The sequence below is a fragment of the Meriones unguiculatus genome, chromosome 20, assembly GCF_030254825.1.
Source record: "Meriones unguiculatus strain TT.TT164.6M chromosome 20, Bangor_MerUng_6.1, whole genome shotgun sequence".
Lineage (NCBI taxonomy): Eukaryota > Metazoa > Chordata > Mammalia > Rodentia > Muridae > Meriones > Meriones unguiculatus.
In genome coordinates this window covers 40,767,186-40,789,902 of record NC_083367.1, presented here as the reverse complement: position 1 = coordinate 40,789,902, position 22,717 = coordinate 40,767,186, and the positions used below count along the sequence as shown (strand labels likewise).

Genomic DNA, 22,717 nt, shown 5'->3' with positions numbered 1-22,717 from the left:
GTAATTTCTCCTACTGTATGAGAATTTGTTTTTGTTCTCTCTTTAAAATGTTGGCAGTTCTTTTTTTCTATGTAGAAGATCTCTATTTACTTGGTAGTAGGTCTGATAATTTCATTAGAAAGGTAACATAAAAATAATAGAATTCATGAGAATGACACTTATCATGTCCTGGATATGCTGACGTTTGAGTTTGTTTTTTTTTTATATTGAATACAATTTTTATCACTGCTGGTTGATGTTGTAATATGAACAACATCGAAGATGCTCTGCTAAGTGAAATAAGTCTCACAGGAGGTCAAATACTTCTTTTTTTTTTTCTTACTTGATAATTATCATAATTATTCTTTTTTTTTTCAATGCAGTTTATTCAGGAACCTTGAACAATCCTCGGACCCTGGGGAAAGCCAGCCCACAGCTTAAATAGCCTCTGGGTAGCCAACCCAGGCGTGCCACGTGGACGTTTGAGTTTTATACTGAGCCTCTTAAAAGATGGTTTAGCAAACATCATTTTTGCATTGACTTCTAAATCAGTGGTTACTGATTGATTTGAAGAGTCCTGTCTGCCAGTTCTATCATTGTCCCTTCCTATGTGATACAGAATCAGTTTTTCAATGCATATTATGCCATATCTTTGATCTTCATTGCTGTTAAACAAACATTTCCATTTTCCCTAACTGGTAACAGTGTGGAGACAAGTTTAATCATACTAATTCCTGGATATTTGTTGGATAAAGTTTATAGATTTTGACTTACAAAAATAATAATAGTAGTTTACTGTCAGTGTTGCTTTATGACATTTTCTTACTGATGTGTGCTAAGAAGATACTCCTTAAGGAAAATTATTCACTTTATTCACGCCTGTCCCAAGAAAAGTCCATGAAGACTGAGAGTTAAAAGCCTTCATTCCTCTTGTTTCAGGCTATTTCCCCCCATCACCAGGGGGGAAAAATGTCTCTTCTCATCTATAGAGTACCAACTTCAAAATGTTACGTCATGACATTTAGTTCTTTCTGTGATTCATCCACATCTAGCCAAATAGAACTCCCATGATTCAGTTCAGTTCTAAGAATATCCAAAGCAGTTACTTTGCTGTCTAGAGCTGTGAATGACAAAGCAATCCTGCTTCAAACTAGACTGTAGGTAGTTTGAGATAGTCTTCTGACCTCTCCTATCAGTTACGTGGGTCTTTCTGTCTCTGTCTCTGATTTTTCCAACTCAAGTGGTAACACTTCTGGGACTTAGGATAGGGCTCCCAAGAAAACAGACACAGTGACTTAGCAGGTTGCCTTAAAAATAACATCACTGTACTTTTTATTGCAGTTTGAGGATTGTTCCTAAGACTTTCTATGTAGCCAGACTTTTGGATATTTATTGGGTTCTTTTTCCTAACTCCTTACACTAATCCCTATTCTTTCCAATATCCCAACACTATATAGGAGAGAAAGAATAGAGGGAAAATGGGACATCACTATCATTACATTACTCCCTGCTGATTGGGGAATTGAGTTTCTTGGGGCAATTTTTTGTTAGCATATCTCCAAAAAGAAATCAGCAACCAGCAATGCAGCAAACAGCAACAGGAGTAGCAGTGGAAGTGGCAGCAACAGCAGCAGCAGGAGCAGCAGCCTCTCTACCTCTCTTCAGGCTCTGGCTCTCTATACCCTCCAAAGAGCTCCCCAAATTCCACATGTAAACTATCCTTAGCTTGCAAAATCATGCCCCTGCTAGAGCACAAGGTAAATCATAGCAGATGTGGCCAATCTGAATCAGCTCCATATCCTACACCTGAGATTAAAACAAAAACATATTCACATAGCATTTCTATAACACACCATTTGGTTTAAAAATATTCTCACTACACTTTCTAGAGTGATGAGCAGCAACATTATTTTAGGAACTCATGCACAATCAAAAACTTTAGTCTCCCAAATTATTTTAAGCAACTTCTAGGGGGAAAAATAGTTATTTCCATTTTTGTGTGTCACAAAATACTAAAACTATTTCTCCAGAGTGTATATTAACATACTTTTGATCTATGATCTTAACTACTCAGTATTTTTGGTAAAATGTAGAATAAACACAAAATATTATAGTTATATATGGTATAGTTATAAATATAGTTATAAATGGTATTGTTGTTGTTTGAATAATGCCCCCAACAGGTTCATATGTAGTACATTTGGTGTCCAAATGAAGACACTGAAGCGCTTATGGAATTTTTGGGAAGTAAGTCTCTGTTGGAGGAAGCATGAATGCAATGTGAAATTTTATTGTCTATCCCCCATTTTCTCTTTCATTTGCTGCCCCCAGACTGCCAACAGAGTATAATGATATGGCCTGCTAATTCTTGTGTCATGCCTTCCCAGTCAAGATGGAGTGTATATCCATCTGTCCCTTAAGTTGCCTGGGACTTGAGACTATTTCAGCACATCAGCTTAGACACTTACCAAAACATTCCTTAACTTTTGTACTAACTGTTTTGCAAATGTGATATTCTTGAGTTTTTTTTTTCTGACCTAGAACGCATATTTTGAGATGTTTAGATAGACAAATTTTTAAATACCTTGTGATAATATTAGTGTTGGCTAAATAAATATGCTACTTAAAACAATGAAATACATCTGTGAGGTAAGTACACTATCATTTTTTATAGAAGTAAAAGTTAAGCAGCAGACAGCAAATAACTTAGTATTCTCAGCCCTAGAAACTAATAATTTTTTTTCCCAAACAGTATTGGGAATTGCATTTTAAAAAACTCTGAGGTCTCTTTAACATGTGATCAATTGAATTTCGAAACAGTGGTTGAATTTTCACCTCTATAAGAAAGAGAATAAAATGCTTCTGTCTAAACTAGATGACATGCAACATGGGAGAACTCAAAGAAACATAATTTATCTACTTCCCAGCTTTATTGTAATTTTTTCCTAAGTCACAGAGACATTGGTCAGAGAACAGCATCTTATCCAAAGATTTACAATATCACTTAAGTTGAGTTCCCAGAAAATATTTATATTGTGTTAGCCTACTGAAATAGGCCATTAGTAGATGAATTTATGGAAGAGACTTTTCATACAAAGGCCTCCATAGCAAAGATTTAACAAGGTTTTCTAAGTACTCATGAGAATTAGGTTTAAGGTCAAGGAAACAGAATTTTTTTATATTGTGTACTGTTTAGAATTTCATTTCATCAGTTCTTTGGTCTCCAAGTGGTAACCTTTTAAAACATTTTTGAGCAATTTCTTAAAGCCACTTATTGAATATAGATATAATAGAATCCTACAAAGCTTTGTGTCTTTTTCTCCTTTATGATGAAATTAAAAATCTTTGAGTAGTGTGGTCTACTAAGAAATAATTCAAATAAAGATCAGGAGTAAAATCTTTGACATTTCAATTTGGCTTTTTCTTTATTTTCCAGTCATTTATCTAAAAATAATTCAAATTTTAATTATGAGATTTTAATGTATATTTTAATATGTATTTGATCTTGATACAAGACCTACAAAGGAACAAAATTTAAGTTGTTTACCATGAGTACTGAGCATGTTAAAATCTTTTATTTATTTTATTCTTTAATTGGTTGTTAAATTAATCACCCATTCAGTCAATATTTCTAGGACCTAAAGAGATTTTACCGAGAAAACTAAAGATGTATTTTACCTTATTTGAGTGAGGAAGTTAGACATAATGGACACAAAACACCAGTACATAAATCTAAATGTGGTCAGTTATATGAATCAAGACATGTAGTATTCATGTGTCTTTATAAGAATTGTGTATTATTTCTTTGGTGGTAAGATGTTGGAATAATCACAATGAACTCTTGTATATGGATGTTTCAAAGAGAAATAGGCAAATGAGCAAAAATGTTACAGTCAGAAGAAAGAGTATGGGACAATGTCCTGAGCTAGGAGGACATGTAACCTTCGAAATCAATGTGAATTTAGAGAGCACAATAGAAAAATAGACAACATGTGTAGACCTTTAAATAACCCTAGAGTATTTTGGCAAAGGTCTGATTACAGAAAATTTTAAGACTGTAAGACTATCCCAGTTTATTTTGAGGTAATAGGCCACTAAGAAAACCTTTGACTTGAGCAGAACATAACATTAGAAATTTATTTGCAAAGACTGCCATATGCAGATGAAGGAGATAGGGTACAAGCTCGGAGAGCCTCCATAAGTGAAAGAGAATTACATATAAAAAAAAAGTCTTGATTCTTAGGAAATAAAATGTCTAAATTGGAAGCAAATGACATATGTTTTAAGAATGGCAATTATTTCTACCTTTAGAGACCGGTGAGATGGTAGGAGTCAAGACTCAGATTAGGGGTATGGCAAGATAATCACTTAGCCATCAGAGTACATCTGAAATTTAAACAGAGAATATGCAGAGGCATTTACAAATCCACCAGCTGAGATGGGTCAAAGATAAAGATAGGATCTTAGTCATTGTTGTATGTGTGATAAAGAAACAAGTAGAACTTCAGGTTGGGGGGATGGCAATTCTCCAAAACTGAGTAAAGGAATTTAGAATTTTTTCAGTTCCTTCTCAAATGTATTGTTTTATTATCACTCTCATCTTGTTCACTCTCCTGCAAATCTTGTTATCTCAGCATCTATTGATGAATCCAAATTCTCCTAAAATCACTACCTCAGAAATGCGTCATTCCATCTCTGCTAAGATAGGACTCACAACATTTGCTTAAAATCCTTCTGATCTGCATCTATCTCCCTGATGACTAAGGATGTTGAGCATTTCTTTAAGTGTTTCTCTGCCATTCTATATTCCTCAATTGAGAATTCTCTGTTTAGCACTATACCTCATTTTTTAATTGGATTACTTGATTTGTTGCTTTATAACTTCTTTAATTCTTTTTTTATAAATAATGCGGTTTTTATTTTTATTATTAGTTATATTTTATTAACTCTGTATCCCAGCTCTATCCCACTCCCTCATTCCCTCCCAATCCCACCCTCTCTCCCTCATCTCCTCCCTTTGATTCTTTATATATTTGGGATAATAGCCTTCTGTCAGATATAGGGTTGGTGAAGATCCTTTCCCAGTCTATAGACTGTTGTTTTGTTCTGACAATACTGTCCTTTGCTTTACAGAAACTTTTCAGTTTCATGAGGTCCTATTTATTGATTGTTGATCTTAGAGCCTGTGCTACTGGTATTCTTTTCAGGAAATTGTCTCCTATGCCAATCAGTTCAAGGCTCTTCCCCCCTTTTTGTTCTAACAGATTTAGTGTGTCAGTCCAAGTGGACTGGGGAATGGGCATGGAAGGAGAAGAGGAAGGGTGGGACTGGAAGGGAATGAGGGTAGGACTACAGCTGGGATACAAAGTGAATAAATTATAATAAATAAAAAATTATATTTTGAAAAATCATTCTGATCTCTCAGTTTCTGAAAAATAAGAGTGGATCTCCAAGTGTAGCACATGAAAATCTATTTTCTCAAGATAAAGTAAAATTCATATACCTCAGGATTAATTTTCTCTTAGCAGAGCTCTGTAAGCTTCTGAAATAGAGAAATGTCTTACCATATTGCCTGGTTTCTTGCATACCTTGCATAGAACATCTAAATATGAAATGGTATTCAGTGACTATTTATTATTCTAGGCGATGTAGCTAAATGGTAGTTGCATTCCCAAATTACGGTGTAGAAACAACAAAATATCTAAAACTCAAAAAAAATTCTGTCAGAAAATGTCTAGAATCAATCAACACATTGAGAAAAGTGACAGGATATAGAATCTACTTACAAAATACCTCTTTATATAACAACAAACATGCTAAAAAGGAGTTGGTAGAAAGACAACTCTTCAAAGTAATGTTTTGTAGAGGAATTTTAATCCAGCAATATGGCTGCTTTGGCAAAGGATCATATCCAAACACCTTCTTGGTCAATGTCATCTGGATAAACTGCAGACATACCCTGGATTGCAGTATGATCTGGATGGAATATAGTCACACCCTCAGAACACACTTTTAATCCCAAGCAGTGTTAAAAAGGTTAGTTTGTAGATGGAAGCACCCATATTTGAATGTGATGGCTAGTTGAAGAACAGAGAAGTGATGAATCAGAGAAAGATTTGACACAGATGATGACAGAATGAGCTAGAGAACGAGAATGAACCAAAAGATTAGAAGATATTGCCCAAGTTAGTATGGAACTAAGCAGAGAAATTCAGTGAGAAGCTGAGAGAAGCCAATTTGAATCACTCAGCTTGGAGAGGAGTTTGGGCCAGAATACCTGAGTTGAACTAGCCAGCCAAAGTTCAGAAGAGCTAGAAAGGGTGAGCTTAATCAGCAGCAAGCCTCTAAGATGACAATTAAATCTGGCAAATACAAGATATATTTACAAGTTCTAAACATAAAACATCTAGTATTAATCTTAACCAGGGAGAAGAAAGACCTATACAATAAAAATTTTTAATATCTGAGAATGAGAGTGATGCTAGAAGGTTGAAGGACTTCCCCTGTTCATGTGAAGTGGAAATTTCTGGTTTTCTTGAAGACTCAGTTTTGTCACGTGATGTTTTGCTGCAGTCTGGGCAGGTGATGTTTTGCTGACACTTGGCAGGTGAGACAGCATGTGATGTTTTGCTGTAAGCACTCATGTGCAAGGGACGTCACTTTGGTCAGCTGAGAACAGCTGCGGGTGGACTCTGAGGAGAGGAGATATATAGAGGCCCATGCACAGTGAGCCATCGCATTTTGGATCTACATTGCTGCACTGATGTTTGTGCTCCAACAGTTGACTTCACAGAGAGAAAAGTTTCAGAGAACATATTGGGCAATCCAACTGAGTCTTGCTGCTTTCCCAGACTTCATGTTGCTTTTGGGGGTTGCCTTTTGCACTGGACTCCTGGTATCCTGATGACTGAGTTTGGTAATCCCCTAAAGACCCATCAAACCTTATCATCAGGAAATAGATGAAAGAGGTCTACAGCCCTTTTCCCTACTAATCTCCTAAGGTTAGGCATTGGAAGGGAGGTAAAGGTGTCTAAGAACCCTAAATAAAGTGAGTTTGATGAAAAATATGAGCCTACATTCATTTATTGGTAGAATCATTATTATGAAAACGCCAAACTACCAAAAACATTCACACATTCAGTGCAATCCTAAACAAAATCCATATAAAATAATTCAAAAAAAATAGGGAAAAAATCCTAAAAACTATAAGGAACCAAAAAATACTGTGGATAACCAAAGCAATCTTGAGCAATAACTCTCTTGTAAGAGCCATAGAAAATTGAACAAAATTTCCACTGCCAGCCTTGGAAAACCTCTCTTGCATTTGTTGGCCAGGATCATTTAAAAGACTCCAAAAATATTATGGACCATAGCCGTTACCCTCACAGTACTTGAAAGTTAGACCCTACTGCTGAAGACACCACATACTTTAGACAGTGGGCTCAGAGGAATCCAGCTAAACCTGGCATGAATGGTTCTTGTTAAAGGCTACCTTTCATAGTATTTGAAGCTGTCCATAGTGAAAAGCAATAATTCTACCCAGATGTGAAACTTAGGAAATTCAGCAGTCACTAACACAGCAAAGGGTCCCCAAGAGTGAAAGACTGGCACTTTCTTCGGGTGCAATCAACAGCTTTATACTGGGATATAAGACTCCTTCATGAATTTCCTCATGTGTGGGGCTGCAACTACTGAGGTCCTAGATCCAAGAAGAAACCCTATCTGTGCTATCCTATACCAATGTAATTGCTAACAGCATTTTAAATACTTTTATTCCTTCGGATAAATGTAACTCTCAGCCATCATCAAAGAAGCTTCTTTTAGATGGAGATGGAGAACATTATAAAAATATAAAAGTTCAGAATGCTGAGACTCTGGAGTGTCTAACCTGAGCTGATACATATATACAAACTTCGTGCCTAGGTTCACAAAAAATCTCTTAAGAGGGAGCAAAAATGAAAGGAATAAAGGACCACCATTGTTGACTATGAGATAGTGACTTTTGTGTACAAAAAGGAAGATAAAACCAAAGAATGTCAAAAATATTAAAGATAAAACCAAAGAATGTCAAAAATATTAAAGTTGACTTAAAAAGACCTGCACAAGGATTTCAGTACATGCTAACACTGATTGGGAAAAACTCACAAGGCCCCATCCATAAATGAGAGTAACAGGCCATTAATGGATAATGAAAAAGTAATAATCAATTTCCTCCAGAAACGAGTCTCTAGTGTTTCCAAGCCATCAGTTCTAAACAAATACATATATCAGAAACACTAAATGGGTTCAGCTGGAGCATTTTCTCTCTCTCTTTTACACACACACACACAAACACACACACACACACATACACATGTATATGCAGAATTTGAGAGGGATGTTGGCGAACACAAGAAGAGTTTTAAGAGGTTAAGGACTGAAAATAATGTAAACATAATACTACACACATATAAAATTCTCAAGAAATTAAACTTAATATTAATAAATTAATATTCAAGTTACAAAATTAAACAAAACCACAATTATTAAATTTGCAAAATTGCTAATGTATTTCTCAGCCTCTAAGCAAAAAGAGAAAAGTCTTTAAACTCACTTTTAGCACTGGAAAATCTCAATTACACAGAAATTCAGTAAGTGTATTTCATTACATCAGTGTCTTGAATTCTTTTTTTTAAGTTATTCAAGCATAAATTTATTTTAAGTGCAATTTAAACACATGCACACATATACAGTGTATTGAAATTACAAACTATATCCTGTGGATTTTTTTTTCTATTAGCGTTCAAGAATTCTTTAAAGCAAATGAAGTTATAGAGGGAAGATTTTTTGCCCCTGTCTTGTGGACTGATATCTCAGACTCTTTCAGTTAAACTTAGGTTGATAAATGATCAAAGCTGTGAAACCAAATCATAAGAAGAGATATCCTTTCATTTCTGTGTTGAACAAGGCTTTTAATAGAGCAACCAATAAGGAAGACATGTAAGTGTTCCACTATCAAGGAAATCTTCCATGTTCACTTCTTTATCCAAAAACTACAGTGCACATAATTCATGAATGATTAATGTTTTTGTGGGAACAATGTTCTGGGTAAAAAATGGGCTACAAATTCAGATGCAGGTTTTACAATTTTTTTCAAAGTGGATCACAGTTAAATCAAAAGTATCACAAGTCTTTGTATGATTAGTGTTTTCTAGCAATGTAGGGTCCCGGATTTCTTTATCTGAACTCATGTTCAGTTGTCTCAGCCTGATTTATGATTGCTGCTTCTCTTAACCTTCTTAACCATTGCTTTATATTCTACTTTACTTTTTTCTTAAGAAACAATATCTTTAGGTCTTTTAAGCTGCTTAAAGCCCAACGTAGAAATTCATGACCTAGTCTGAGGGTAACTGGCAGCTTCCCTAAAAACCAATTCAATCCAATTCAAATAAAATGATTAAGTTAGCAGGGAATGGGTTTCTAAACACTTTGGTGAAATTAAAAAAGTAGTTTTATTTTTATTTCATTTTTCTGGTAATAATATAGTCCAAAAGTAGTTGTCTATGCATATATGTATTCCTGCTGAGCATCACCAAGCACAGAAAATTGGGGATTTTAGTAACAATCAAGACATAATTTTATTACTAACTATAACAGTACAATTATATGAGTATTTTGTACAAAAATGAAGCAAGAATGTAATAGCTCTGAAAAATGAATTTTAAAGTTAAGACATGTCCTTGTTTGTGTTAAAACATAATTATCACATAAAATATCCAGAACCAACTTATTTAGCAAATGTAAAGAATTACTTTTTACCCTTTAAATCATCATTGAAATCTACTGCTTTGTCGCTGCTATCACTACCTTTATCAAAATTATATTAGGTAATTGTATAGATGAGACACGGTTATATGTGAATCTACTGACAAATTTAAAATGTCATATTAATAAGCAGTTATAGACTGGTTAAAAATCATTAATTGTTTTTGCTGTTTTAGATGTTGGTACAGTCCTGAAGAAAACTGATAAGCTAGGGTCAGATGGAAGGGTAGGAGAACTCCCCTATCTGTGGAGATGGAAGGAGCAGGGAGGAGATGAGGAAGGGAAGGTGGGATTGAGAGGTAGTGAGGGAGCAGGCTACAGCTGGGATACAAAGTTAATAAACTGTAACTAATATTTTAAAAATAAAGTAAAAATAAATAAAAAATAAAAATAGATGTTGGTACAGGTTAATTAATTTCAATAGTGCCATATATGGGTTGGCTCAGAGTTATACATGAAAGTATCACCTTGTTGCATATTTCAGCATATGTATTTTTAAAATGCTTTCAAAATACCACTTGCAAAGATAAAACATAAAAATGAATTTGGATAATAATTTTCTTTAACATACTCAAATCCAAATGGCAAAATTATTTGGGCATTAAATTACAAAATGACAATAAGGTAAATGAATAAATATATTACAAAATTTTATTTACTAAGAGAATAAAATAATCAACTCTGATTTTTGTGGTGTTAAAACTTCATGTCATACCAATCATCTCTATATCTTTGTAACTTTTTATGTTTTGAATCAATATTTTTTTTAAAAAATTAATTTTTTTTAACATTTTTTTAAATTTACTTATTTTTTATTAATTACAATTTATTTATTTTGTATCCCAGGTATAGCCCACTCCCTCATCCCCTTGGAATCCTGCCCTTCCTCCTTCTTCTCCTCCCATGCCCCTCCCAAAGTCCACTGATAGGGGAGGTCCTCCTCACTTTCCATCTGACCCCAGCCTCTCAGGTCTCATCAGAACTGGTACATTGTCTTCTTCTGTGGCCTGGCAAGGCTGCTCCTCCCTCAGAAGGAAGTGATCAAAGAACCAGCTACCGAGTTCATATCAGAGACAGTCCCTGTTCCCATTATTAGGGAACCCACTTGGAGACTGAGCTGCCTTGGACTACATCTGTGCAGGGGTTCTAGGTTATGTCCATGAATGGTCCTTAGTTGGAGTATCAGTCTCAGAAAAGACCCCTGTGACCAGATATTTTGGTTCCGTTGCTCCCCTTGTGGAGTTCATGTCCCCTCCAGGTCTTTCTATCTCTGTTTCTTTCATAAGATTCCCTACACTCTGCCCAAAGTTCGGCTATGAGCCTCAGCATCTGCTTTGATACCCTGCTGGGTAGAGACTTTCAGAGACCCTCTGTGGTAGCCTCCTGTCCTGTTCCCTATTTTCTCCCTCTTCTGGTATCTCTCCTGCTTGCCTTTCTGAGTAAGGATTGAATATCTTATACCTAGGGTCTTTCTTGCTTAGCTTCTTTAGGTGTACAGATTTTAATATGTTTATCCTATATTCTAGATCTAATATCCACTTATAAGTGAGTATATACCATGTGTGTCTTTCTCCTTCTGGGATACCTCACTCAGGATGATCTTTTCTAGTTTCCACCATTTGCCTGCAAATTTCATGATTTCCTTGTTTTTAATTGCTGAGAAATTCCATTTTGTAAATGTACTACAATTTCTGCATCCATTCCTCAGTTGATGGACATCTGGGTTGTTACCAGATTCCAGCTATTACAAATAAAGCTGCTGTAAACATGATTGAGCAAATGTCCTTGCTGTATACTTAAGCATTTTTTGGATATATGCCTAGGAGTGGTATATCTGTATCTTGAAGAAGTGGTATCCCTAAATGTCTGAGAAAGCACCAGATTGATTTCCAAAGTCATTTTACAAGTTTACATTCCCAGGAGCAATGGAGGAAGGTTCCCCTTTCTTCACATCTTCTCCAGCATGTGTTGTCACTTGAGTTTTTGATCTTAGCCACTCTGCTGAGAGTAAGGTGAAATCTCAGTGTCATTTTGATTTGCATTTCCCTGATGACTAAGGACTATGTATATTTCTTTAAGTGTTTCTCTGCCATTCTATATTCTTCTATTGAGAATTCTCTAGTTAGCTGCATGCCCGTATTTTTTTTAATCGTTAAGTTTTACTACAAAGATCTGTATTCCACAAAATTTGAAAATCTAAATCAAATGGACAATTTTCTTGATATATTTCATTTACCAAAATTAAATCAAGATCAGGTAAATAGAATAATAGTCCAACTTTCCCCCAAGGAAATACAAGCTGTCACTAGAAGTCACCCTTCCAAAAAAAGCCCAGGGCCAGATGGTTTCAGAACAGAAATCTACCAGACATTCAAAGAAGAATTAACTCCAATTCTCTTCAAACTCTTCCACAAAATAGAAACAGAAGGAACATTACCAAATTAAATCTATGAGGCCACCATCACCTTGATATCTAAATCACACAAAAACGAGAGAGAGAAGTGGTGGATCCAAGACAGTGGTGACCAGTGTTCACCAAATCTAAGAAGCAGAGGATCTGAAACCCCGAAATTGGTTTGTGGAGGGGCAGCTGAAGCCAGAACATCAACACTGAGGCTTCCTTGATCAGAGGGCAGAAGATGTGAGCTGAGACCATTTAGATCCAGGTCACCCACAGGCTTCTGAGGGGAATGGAGAGTGGTGAACATTAGATCTCCCTGCACTTCCCTTTGTCAGGCTTCCCTCCTCCTTGGCAGCTGGCCCACAGCACCCGTGGCCCAGGAACAGAATCCTTCCCTGAAGACAGAGACATCAGAGGTGGGCTTCCTAGTTCTTCAGCTGCAGCTGCCAGCTGTATCAGCCTTCAGGGGCCCAGGTCTGCGAACAGCTATATAGCCCTACAGGACCTCCCAGCCAGTGACTGTACTGGCTGTCCAGTTCCTCAGTGGCAGGCAGCCAGCAGTATGAGAAACCCAGGTCCACCAGGCCCTCCAGGCCACCCAGGCCACCCAGGCCACCCAGGTCTTTGCCCGGCTATAGGGGTTCCCCAGGATTTCCCAGCAGGCATCTATTCCAGCCTTCCAGTTATTCTGCTGTGGCTGGACTCCCAGTGGACCATTTTACCAGCCTAAGTTCTTCTGCTGCAGTACCACTGAGCTGACTGCACCCACACTTTCCCTAGCAGACCCAATTCTGAGAGCAGAGAACAGGGGGAGCCCCTGTGCTTCCTGATTAGACCTGCTACAGAGTGAGTGTTCCTTCGAGTGAGTGCCTGCAGAGCCCCAGATCCAAGGTCTCTCTATGCTAGCAGCCAGACATTGGATTTCTTCCACCCACATAACCAATATGGGCAACATAGGGATCCTTGGGACAGTGTTCTCAACATTGAAACCCCTGTTCGGTGGATCTACCAGTTGAGTCCAGGCAAACAACTACTGGAGCACAGACAAAACTGAATACCAGTGGTCTGTAGGCCCCTGAGGTATTCAGAGAATCTGCATATGCTAATTACACCCAACAAAAGCACCAGTGCCCACAACCCCTCCTATGCCTGCACTACCCCCCCCCCCCGCCCACATTCCAGGCATCTGCACTCTCTAGCACCCTATCTTTAAGGCACAACTCTTCTTACTCGCTTGCCCACTTGCTTGCACGCTTCTGTGCCAGTGGACTTTCTTCCCTTAGGTACAGCTGAAACACCAACATACATTCTCAAACAAGTAGACCTCTCTCATCGCCCTGAAGAATACTCCAAACACCAGAGAATGATAGACCCAGGCTGAACTACAGATTCCAGGAACAGTGAAGGTTACCATAAGCAGGTGGCCAGAGGTCAGCATATGAACACATCCATAAAAAATCAGGATATCATGGCTTCACCAGCAACCCCCAAAATGAAAGGACACTACAATTCATTAGAAACACAGCAAAATGATTTTAAAGCTATACTTATCCAGTTGTTAGAGGCACAAACAGGAAAAGAACAAATCTCTCAAAGAAATAGCCACACAAATGGAGGCACAAGTTAAGGCATTAATGTAAGCATTAAGAGAAGAAATGAACAAGAAAGTAAGACCATAGAGAGAGGGGAATCCACATTCAAACAGATAAAGGAAATAGTGCAAGGCATGAAAACAGAATTAGAATCAATAAAGAAAACACAAACATAAAACCCTGGAGCTGAAGCACTTAGAGAAAAGATCAGGAACCACAAAGTTAAGCATTACCAAAGAATACAAAAGATGGAAGAGAGAATCCCTGCTGCTGAATATACACTTGCAGAAATTGATACTTCTCTCAAAGAAAAAGTAAAATCAGAAAAGTCCCAAACACAAAATATCCACGAAATCAAGGACACCATGAAAAGATGAAATCTAAAACTAATAGGAATTGATGAAAAAGAAGATTCCGGGCTCCAAGGTCAGTAAATATTTTCAAGAAAATCATAGAAGAAAAATTTCCCAACTTAAAGAGACAGATGTCCATAAACATACAAGAGGACTACAGAACACCAAATAGACTAGACCAGAAAAGCAATTCCTCACATCACATCATAGTCAAAACACTAAATCTATAGAACAAAGAAAGATATTAAAAGCAGCAAGGGAAAAAGGGCAAATAAATATAAAGGTAGACTATCAGAATCACACCAGACTTTCCAACAGAATCTATGAAAGCAAAATGGCCTGAGCAGATGTAATGCAGAATTTAAGGGACCACAGATGCCAAACCAGACTACTATACCCAGCAAAGTTTTCAATCAGCATAGATGGAGAAAACAAAATATTCCACAACAAAACTAAACTTAAAAAAATATCCACACAGCAACCCAGCTTTATAGAAAATACTAGAAGGAAAACTCCAATCCAATGAGAACTACACCCAAGAAAACATAGCATACAAATAACTTCATAATAAAAATTAAAAGGAAACAAGCACAGTAACACCACCAACTCCACAATAAAAAGAACATTCATCGGTCACTATTATCTATTAACATCAATGGACTCAACTCTCCAATAAAAAGACACAAACTAACAGAATCGTTGTTGAAACCGGATCCAACATTCTGCTGCATCCAAGAAACATACTTCTACAACAAAGATAAACACTACTTCAGAGGAAAGGGCTGGAAAAAAGGTTTTCAGGCCAATGGACACAGAAAGCAAGCTAGGGTAGGTATCCTAATATCTAATAAAATAGAATTTCAACCAAAATTAATCAAAATAGGTGAGGAGGAGCACTTCATTCTCATCAAAGGAAAAATCCACCAGGGGGACATCGCAATTATGAACATCTATGCCCCAAATACAAGAGCACATAATTTGTAAATGAAACATTATTAAAGCTGAAATCACATATCGATCCCAAAACCAAAATCTTAATAGTGGGAGACTTCAACACTCCATTCTCACCAAGGGACAGATCATCTAGACAGAATCTAAATAAGGAAATAAAGGCACTTACAGAAATCCTAAATCAAATAGACCTAATAGATGTCTACAGAAATTGTTACCCAAATTCAAAAAAGTATACCATCTTTTCAGTACCTCAGGAACCTTCTTTAAAATAGACCATATATTTGGTCACAAAGCAAGCCTCAACAAATACAAGAGGATTGAAATAATCCCTTGGATCATATCTGACCACCATGGATTAAAGCTAGACCTCAACAACAACAGGAATAACAAAATATCTACACACACATTGAAACTGAACAACTCTCCACTCAATGACATCTGGATTAGGGAAGAAATAAAGAAAGGAATCAAAGACTTCGTAGAATTCAATGAAAATGAAGGCACAACATGCTCAAACTTATGGGACACAATGAAAGCAGGACTATGAAGAAAATTCATAGCACTAACTGCCTTCAAGAAGAAATTTGAAACATCTCATACAAGCAACTTAATGGCTCACCTGAAAACCCTAGGAAAAAAAGAAGCAGACATGCCCAAGAGGAATAGATGGCTGGAAATATTCATGCTCAGGGCTGAAATAAATAAATTAGAAACAAATAAAACAATGTAAGGAATCAATGACACCAAGATCTGGTTCTTTGAGAAAATAAACAAGATAGAGCAACCCTTGTCCAAACTAACTAACAGGTAGAGAGAAACTATCCACATCAGCAAAATCAGAAATGAAAAGGGGGACAGAACAACAGACACTGAGGAAGTCTAAATAATCATAAATTCTTACTACAAAAAACTCTGCAAAATTTGAAAATCTAAGTGAAATTGACAATTTTCTTGATAGATTCTATTTAACAAAATTAAATCAAGATCAGGTAAATATATGGACTAGTCCTATATCCCCCAAGAAAATAGAAGCAGTCATCAAAAGTCTCCCATCCAAAAAAAGCCCAGGGCCAGATGGTGTCTGCACAGAATTCTACTAGACCTTCAAAGAAGAGCTAACTGCAATTCTCTTCAAACTATTCAAAATAGAAACAGAAGATCATAGCCAAACTCATTCTATGAAGCCACAGTTACCTTGATACCTAAACCACACAAAGACCCAACAAAAAAAAAGAGAACTTCAGATCTATCTCTCATATGAACATTGATGCAAAAATACTCAATAAAATACGTGCAAACCGAGTCCAAGAATGCATCAAAGATATCTTCCACCATGACCGAGTAGGCTTCATCCCAGGCATGCAGGGGTGGTTCAATATACGGAAATCCATCAATGTGATCCACAACATAAAAAACCTGAAGGAGAAAAACACATGATCATCTCCTTAGATGCCGAAAAATTATTTTACAAAATCCAACACAAAGTCATGTTTAAAGTTTTAGAGAGATCAGGGATACAAGGCACATATGTAAACATAGTAAAGACATAGCCAGCATCAAACTGAACAGAGAGAAACTAAAATCAATCCCACTGAAATCAGGGACAAGGCAAGGCTGCCCACTCTCTCCATATCTCTTCTGCATAGTACTTGAAGTCCTATCTAGAGCAATAAGAAAACTAAAGGAGATCAAAAGGATATAGATTCAAATGGAAGAAGTCAAATGTCACTATTTGCAGATGATATGTTAGTATACATGAGTGACCCCAAAAATTCAACCACAGAACTCCTTCTGCTGATAAATACCTTCAGCAAAGTGGCTGGATATAAAGTTAACTCCAAAAGATCAACTCTTCTATATACTAAAGACAAAAGGGCTGAGGAAGAAATTAGGTAAACCACACACTCTTCAAAATAGCCACTAATATCATAAAGTACCTTGGCCTGACTCTAACCAAGCAATGAAAGATTTGTTTGAAAAAAACTTCAAGTCTCTGAAGAATTGAATTTTTATTTAAAATATATGGAATGTTACTTAGAATTAAAGACTATAACAATGAATTACTAAAATAAAACTTCATAAAAGATAAGATTTGCATAATTGTTTTATGATTAACAAAACTAAAGGCTTACCTCTAACATTTATGATTTTTTTGAAAGCATTACTAACAACAACAACAACAAAATGGATAACCAGCCAAGTATCAGATGAATCACATCACATTTTTAAAATATTATGTTGTCATCAAGTACAGGTGTGTTTTTAAAGTGAAACAGAAACATACATTATGAACTCTAGTGCAGTAATCAAAGACACAGTTACAGACCATTCAATTCATAGAAAGTGTTCAATGTCAATTTGAATTAGAAAGTTGAAGGGAGTGTCTTTTCCAAATGTCCATTAATGCTAATAAGCAAAGAAAACCAGAATACTAGAGTTCCACTAATCAGGAACTGTTAATGGTGGTCAAAAGAATTAAATGATGAAGGTACATTTTGTACACTTAGTAATAAGTAGGAGATTATTATGTATGATTTTTATCTAAATTGGTTTGAGAATTAGTTGGGTAGTAACAAAAGCTGCCATAATGTTCTTCATTTAAAAAGAACAATTAAAAGCCCCCAGAGGCTTGGACTTGGTGATAACCACTCTACTGGATTAACTCCTAGCAATAAAATCAAAAGAGATTTACTATTTATCTAAAAATTGAGTTAATGTTAATTAATACTATATGTGACTTAGCTCGGCATGTTTAAACCTTTCAAAACACATTTCTTTAGACAAGGTCAAATCTGCACAAAACTGATACAAGAGCAAGGCGAAATCTTCACATTTTTTGACTCATTTAATTTAATATTAGAAGAGATTCAATGATGTCATATGTATTACCATTTAGCCCAAGAGTTGAGCCACCTCCCCCATGTGTGTGTTTGTGTATGTGTATTTTGACATATGAACACTCTGCCATACTGATATAAAATGAGCTCAAATTAAGAATAAGAACAATAAAATGAAGATTTTTTTTCATCATTTATGACAAGGAGAAACCTGGTGGGAATTAAGTGAAATAGGCAAAACATAGAAAGATGAACAGCAGATCATATATTTTTTATATAATATTCTTAAAAGTATATCTCATAGAAGCATAGATTGGCATGATTATTTTTAAAGGATGAAGGAGCGGGGCTTGAGGGTATTGTTTGTCAAAGGACAGAAGACAGCATTTAAACAAATCTCAAGAGATATATTGTAAACAGTAACTGTATTTCATAATTATATTTTATGAATATAATTTGTTGATAATATATTTTGAATATTCTCATAAAATTAATAAGAAATAAGTTGGTACAAATATTTATGAGCTTGATCTATCAGTATCCAAAGTTAAAACATTTTAAAAAAATCATATCGTGTTCCATAAATATATATATATTAATTGTGAATTAGAAAGAAAGAAAGTGATAATAACTTCCAGACTTCTCTGTTTCATCAGTACAAAGATTTTTTTTTTTTAACCTTAGGATTAAGTTCTTGGTGTTCAGATCAGCCAATGCCTTACGGTAAGTTACTTCCTACTCTGCATCAGTGGGTTTTATGGCTGTGTCTTGACTTGAGAGTCTTATTTTACAAATAGCATTTTACGTCATTTGTAGGGTGGAGAATGATTGTGAGCCTGGGTACCTGCAACACTACCACCTGTCAAGCAGCTCGATGCAGGACACACTGATGAGTCATTAACTTTTAGGGATAGAAAGAGTATTTCTGTGTACATTTAAGTGAGGTTAACTGAAATTGTTTGGGTACATATGCATATTAAAATCACATCACACACAGGACAGTAAGGATATTGGATAACTATCATAAAGAAGTAGATACCTAGCACCGCAACAGGCATGGTCAGCACTATCCTGTCAGACCAATGTGCTCCCAAAGACCAATGGGAGAAGAACTCAGGACTGCCCCTGAGGCTTCTGCACTCCTTAGTCCTCTGAAGGTGAGGAAACCTAGATCAATGTTGTTTTCCTGTCCACCTGTTCACCCCTTTGAACAACCCACTGTTTCTGCTCTGACTTGGTTCTGTGAGTTGAATTCTCAGCTGTAGTTAACTCTGCAACTTTGTTTTCCAACTGTATCTTGAGGCCACAACAGCTTCCTCTCTTCAGTTGTTTTTCTTTATCTATTTTTTTCTTTTTTACTTTTATCAATACAGACTTTATTTGTATTTCTCTCAATCAACTTCTGAATTTTTTTTAAATTTTTGTAGCCTTTTAAACTTCTGTTCAGTCTGTGAACCACATACAAACAGAGAGATGCCTATATAGATATATAGATAGAGATAGACAGATAGATGGATGGATGGATGGATGGATGGATGAATAGAACGTGGATAGATAGATAGAGAGATAGATGATAGATATCTTAATGTGTAGATAGATAAATAGATATAGATAGATATATAAACAGACAGATAGATAGATGGTAGGTAGATAGATAGATAGATAGATAGATAGATAGATAGGTGACAAATGAATGTTAAATGGTAGATGTACTATGTAATATGTAAATGAGAGTTAGTATTTAAGAGTGGCATAAAAGAATGTGCATTCACATAGGTGGGATGCCCAAGGAAGGTTGAATTAACTCACAAATTGCCACCACTGAAATCTTGTTCATACACTATGTCACTGTGGAAATACACAAAGGGCTTTATCATTGTTTCAGCCCTTGCACACTAATGTCACTTAGAGATTTAAGTTATTTTTAAATCTAGCACTTAAGTCAAAGAAAGGTGAGTTCTGGCCTTCCTGTCTGTTAAAAGCAAAATGGTTGGGATGAATCCTAATTTGTCAGGAACAACATTCATTGTTAATTACCAATCATTTACTTCTAGAATCCTAAAATACTTTTAAAAAAGGTGTTTATACCATTAAACTTAAGCAAATCTCATTAAGGTATTGATGTAACTATCCACGTTTTTAGTGTTATTCTTAATCAATATAAAATAAAACTTTGAATCATTCTCTTAGCCTTTTAAAACTAATTTCAAGAAATAATATAAATACCGGGTATCCATATTTTGTTCTTTTGATTTCTAGAAAGGAATAGTGATGATACGTGTGCCATCTAATTGTCAACCAGATTACATAGGATCACCTGGTGGGGTGGCCGTACTAAGCCACAGAAAAAGAGGTTCCAGACAGGTCCTGATAAGACCTGATAGGCTAGAGTCAGACAGTAGAAAAGGAGAACCTTCCCTATCAGTGGACTAGGGAAGGGGCATAGGGAAGAAGATGGAGGGAGGGTGCCATTGGGAGATGAGGGAAGGAAGCTACATCTGAGATACAATGTGAATAAATTGTAAATAATAATAATAAATTGTTAAAATAATAATAGTATTAGTTTTTAAAAGAAAGAAAAATACCAAATGAGGACCTGCCATGGCCCTGCACTGCTGCCTTCAGTAGCTGCCGCCTCTATGAAGCTGACCAACAGACAGCATGTAGATGGCCTTCCATGTCTCCAAGGTGTTCCATGATAACTTGGATAAGATAAACTGTTTTAATTTCAGTCCCAATAGAGAGATGGCCATTTCCAGCAGTGAGGATGACTCCATCATGCTCTATGACTGCTGAGAGGACAAACCAAAGAGAACCTTGTACAGTAAGAAATATGGTGGGGACCTCATCAGATACACTCAAGCAGCAGACACAGTCATTTACAGCTCTAACAACACAGAAGACACTATGTGTTACTTGAGCATGACAACAAATACAACCGATATTTTGTTGGACACAGAAAAAGGGTCCATGTCATCTGTAGATGACACTTTCATTTTTAGGTCTCTTGATAAGACCATTCTACCATGGGATCTCTGGTCTCCTACCTAACTGCAGGGGTTCATGCATCTTCAGGGCAAAACAATTTATTCCTTTGATCCAGAAGACTTAATTTTTGTCAACTAAGAGATGTTCAAACTTTGATATTCATTATTTTGATAACAGACCATTTGCAACCTTTAAGGGGCAGTATGATTGGACTTATGAGTGGACAGGCTTTAAGTTCAGCAATGATTGCAAACTCATCCTCATCTCCACTAAAGCCAATTTCATCTGTCTCATTGATACCTTAAAGGCCATGGTGATGCCCACATTTGGGGGTTATGGTAACAACTCAAAGTTTCATTTACTGCAGACTCACAATTTATTATGATTGGTTCAGAAAATGTCTGGGATGGAGAGAGTGGTATAAAAATAGCTGTTTTATACAATGTGAATAAATTGTAATAAATAAAATATTATATTAAAAAAGAAAAATAGCTGTATTGTAAACACATTGGTCCCATTACCTGTTTGCAGTTCATGCTCTTTGCCAACAACTATTCCAACATGGCCTTCTGGTTGCCCACAATTGATCCTGACCCTGATGGGTTCCTTGTACAGTGAGGGCAGCCAACAGGAAAAAGCCATGTGACTGAGATGACAGTGTGATTGATCTTTTGACTGAGCTGGAAAACATTTTTCTACATGACCTTCCCATGGAGGTGGTGTCCATCTGCTCTAAAGAATTACTTTGCTTAGGGCCTTCAAAGGGACTCTCAGTGCTACATATCAAGTTGGTATTCAGCCTTTCCAGCTCTTGGTGATCGAAGCTCTTCAGTATGGCTCTTGAGCCCCTTCAATTTTGAACGTTTTGCTGCTGAGGAGCCGATGAAGCCACAAATTTCTGCACATCCTTCTTTCATCCTAGAAATGCATGGTAGGCCATGGCTCTGGCTTTGAAGTTCTAGAACAACTCAATACTCCTTGCGCTCACCCTGCGTTTCTTGTTACTAAGTCTCCCTGTATGATTAATTGTGGCATTATTCCACACCATCAGGTTTCTTAGGTTACAAACATTTACAAAAATATGTCTCCATACACCTTGGGGTCAAAGAAAGGGACAGATACATAAGGACCTGGTTTGTTAGGAGGCATTACAGTATTTTTGAGGTGTATGGGGAAGATCCTGGATTAAGATGTTGGTTAGGAAAAGGCACAACCACAACAAATAGATTACAGGACAAAATACCACTGAAGTAGTTTGATAAAGCCTCAATGAGTCATATTATTTTGCACTTACCTAATATACATAATTAAAATATATATAAATTAAATATATATATATATAAACATATATATTTAAAGGAAGTTAAACCACTTGGCCTTGTACCATAGACTTACAGGACCTAGCACTGTTAGTCATGAGAAACCTACTTTTGAAGGCTTATGTAAAATAGTCCTGGTGACTACCCAACAGTATAGATTATCAGTGCAGTGCTTGGTTGCCTCTTAGGGATTGAATATGGACCCCTATGGCTGAAGATATCTCATACTTAGAACAAAAGGCTGAGTTGATTTGAGCTAGATATGACCAGAAAGGCGGTGGTGTAATCTCCATGGTTTCAGATTATACTATGCAAGATCTAAATTAAAAAGTCATACTCAGATGCAACACCAGTGAAACATGATTTATAAAAATGGCAAAACAGGAACAAAGCTGCTACAAACAGCTCTCCCATGGTGGCGGTGACCAACAGCTGTCAAACTGAGTTTAAGTCACCCTTCATAGGAAGGAAATCAGACCTGGTACTGGAA

General features: G+C 36.3%; 1 pseudogene; it reads left to right on the top strand.

Moving 5' to 3' along the window:
• Window positions 1-18,633: 18,633 nt before the first annotated feature.
• Window positions 18,634-21,526, top strand: LOC110540432 (WD repeat-containing protein 82-like; annotated as a pseudogene).
• Window positions 21,527-22,717: the final 1,191 nt, after the last annotated feature.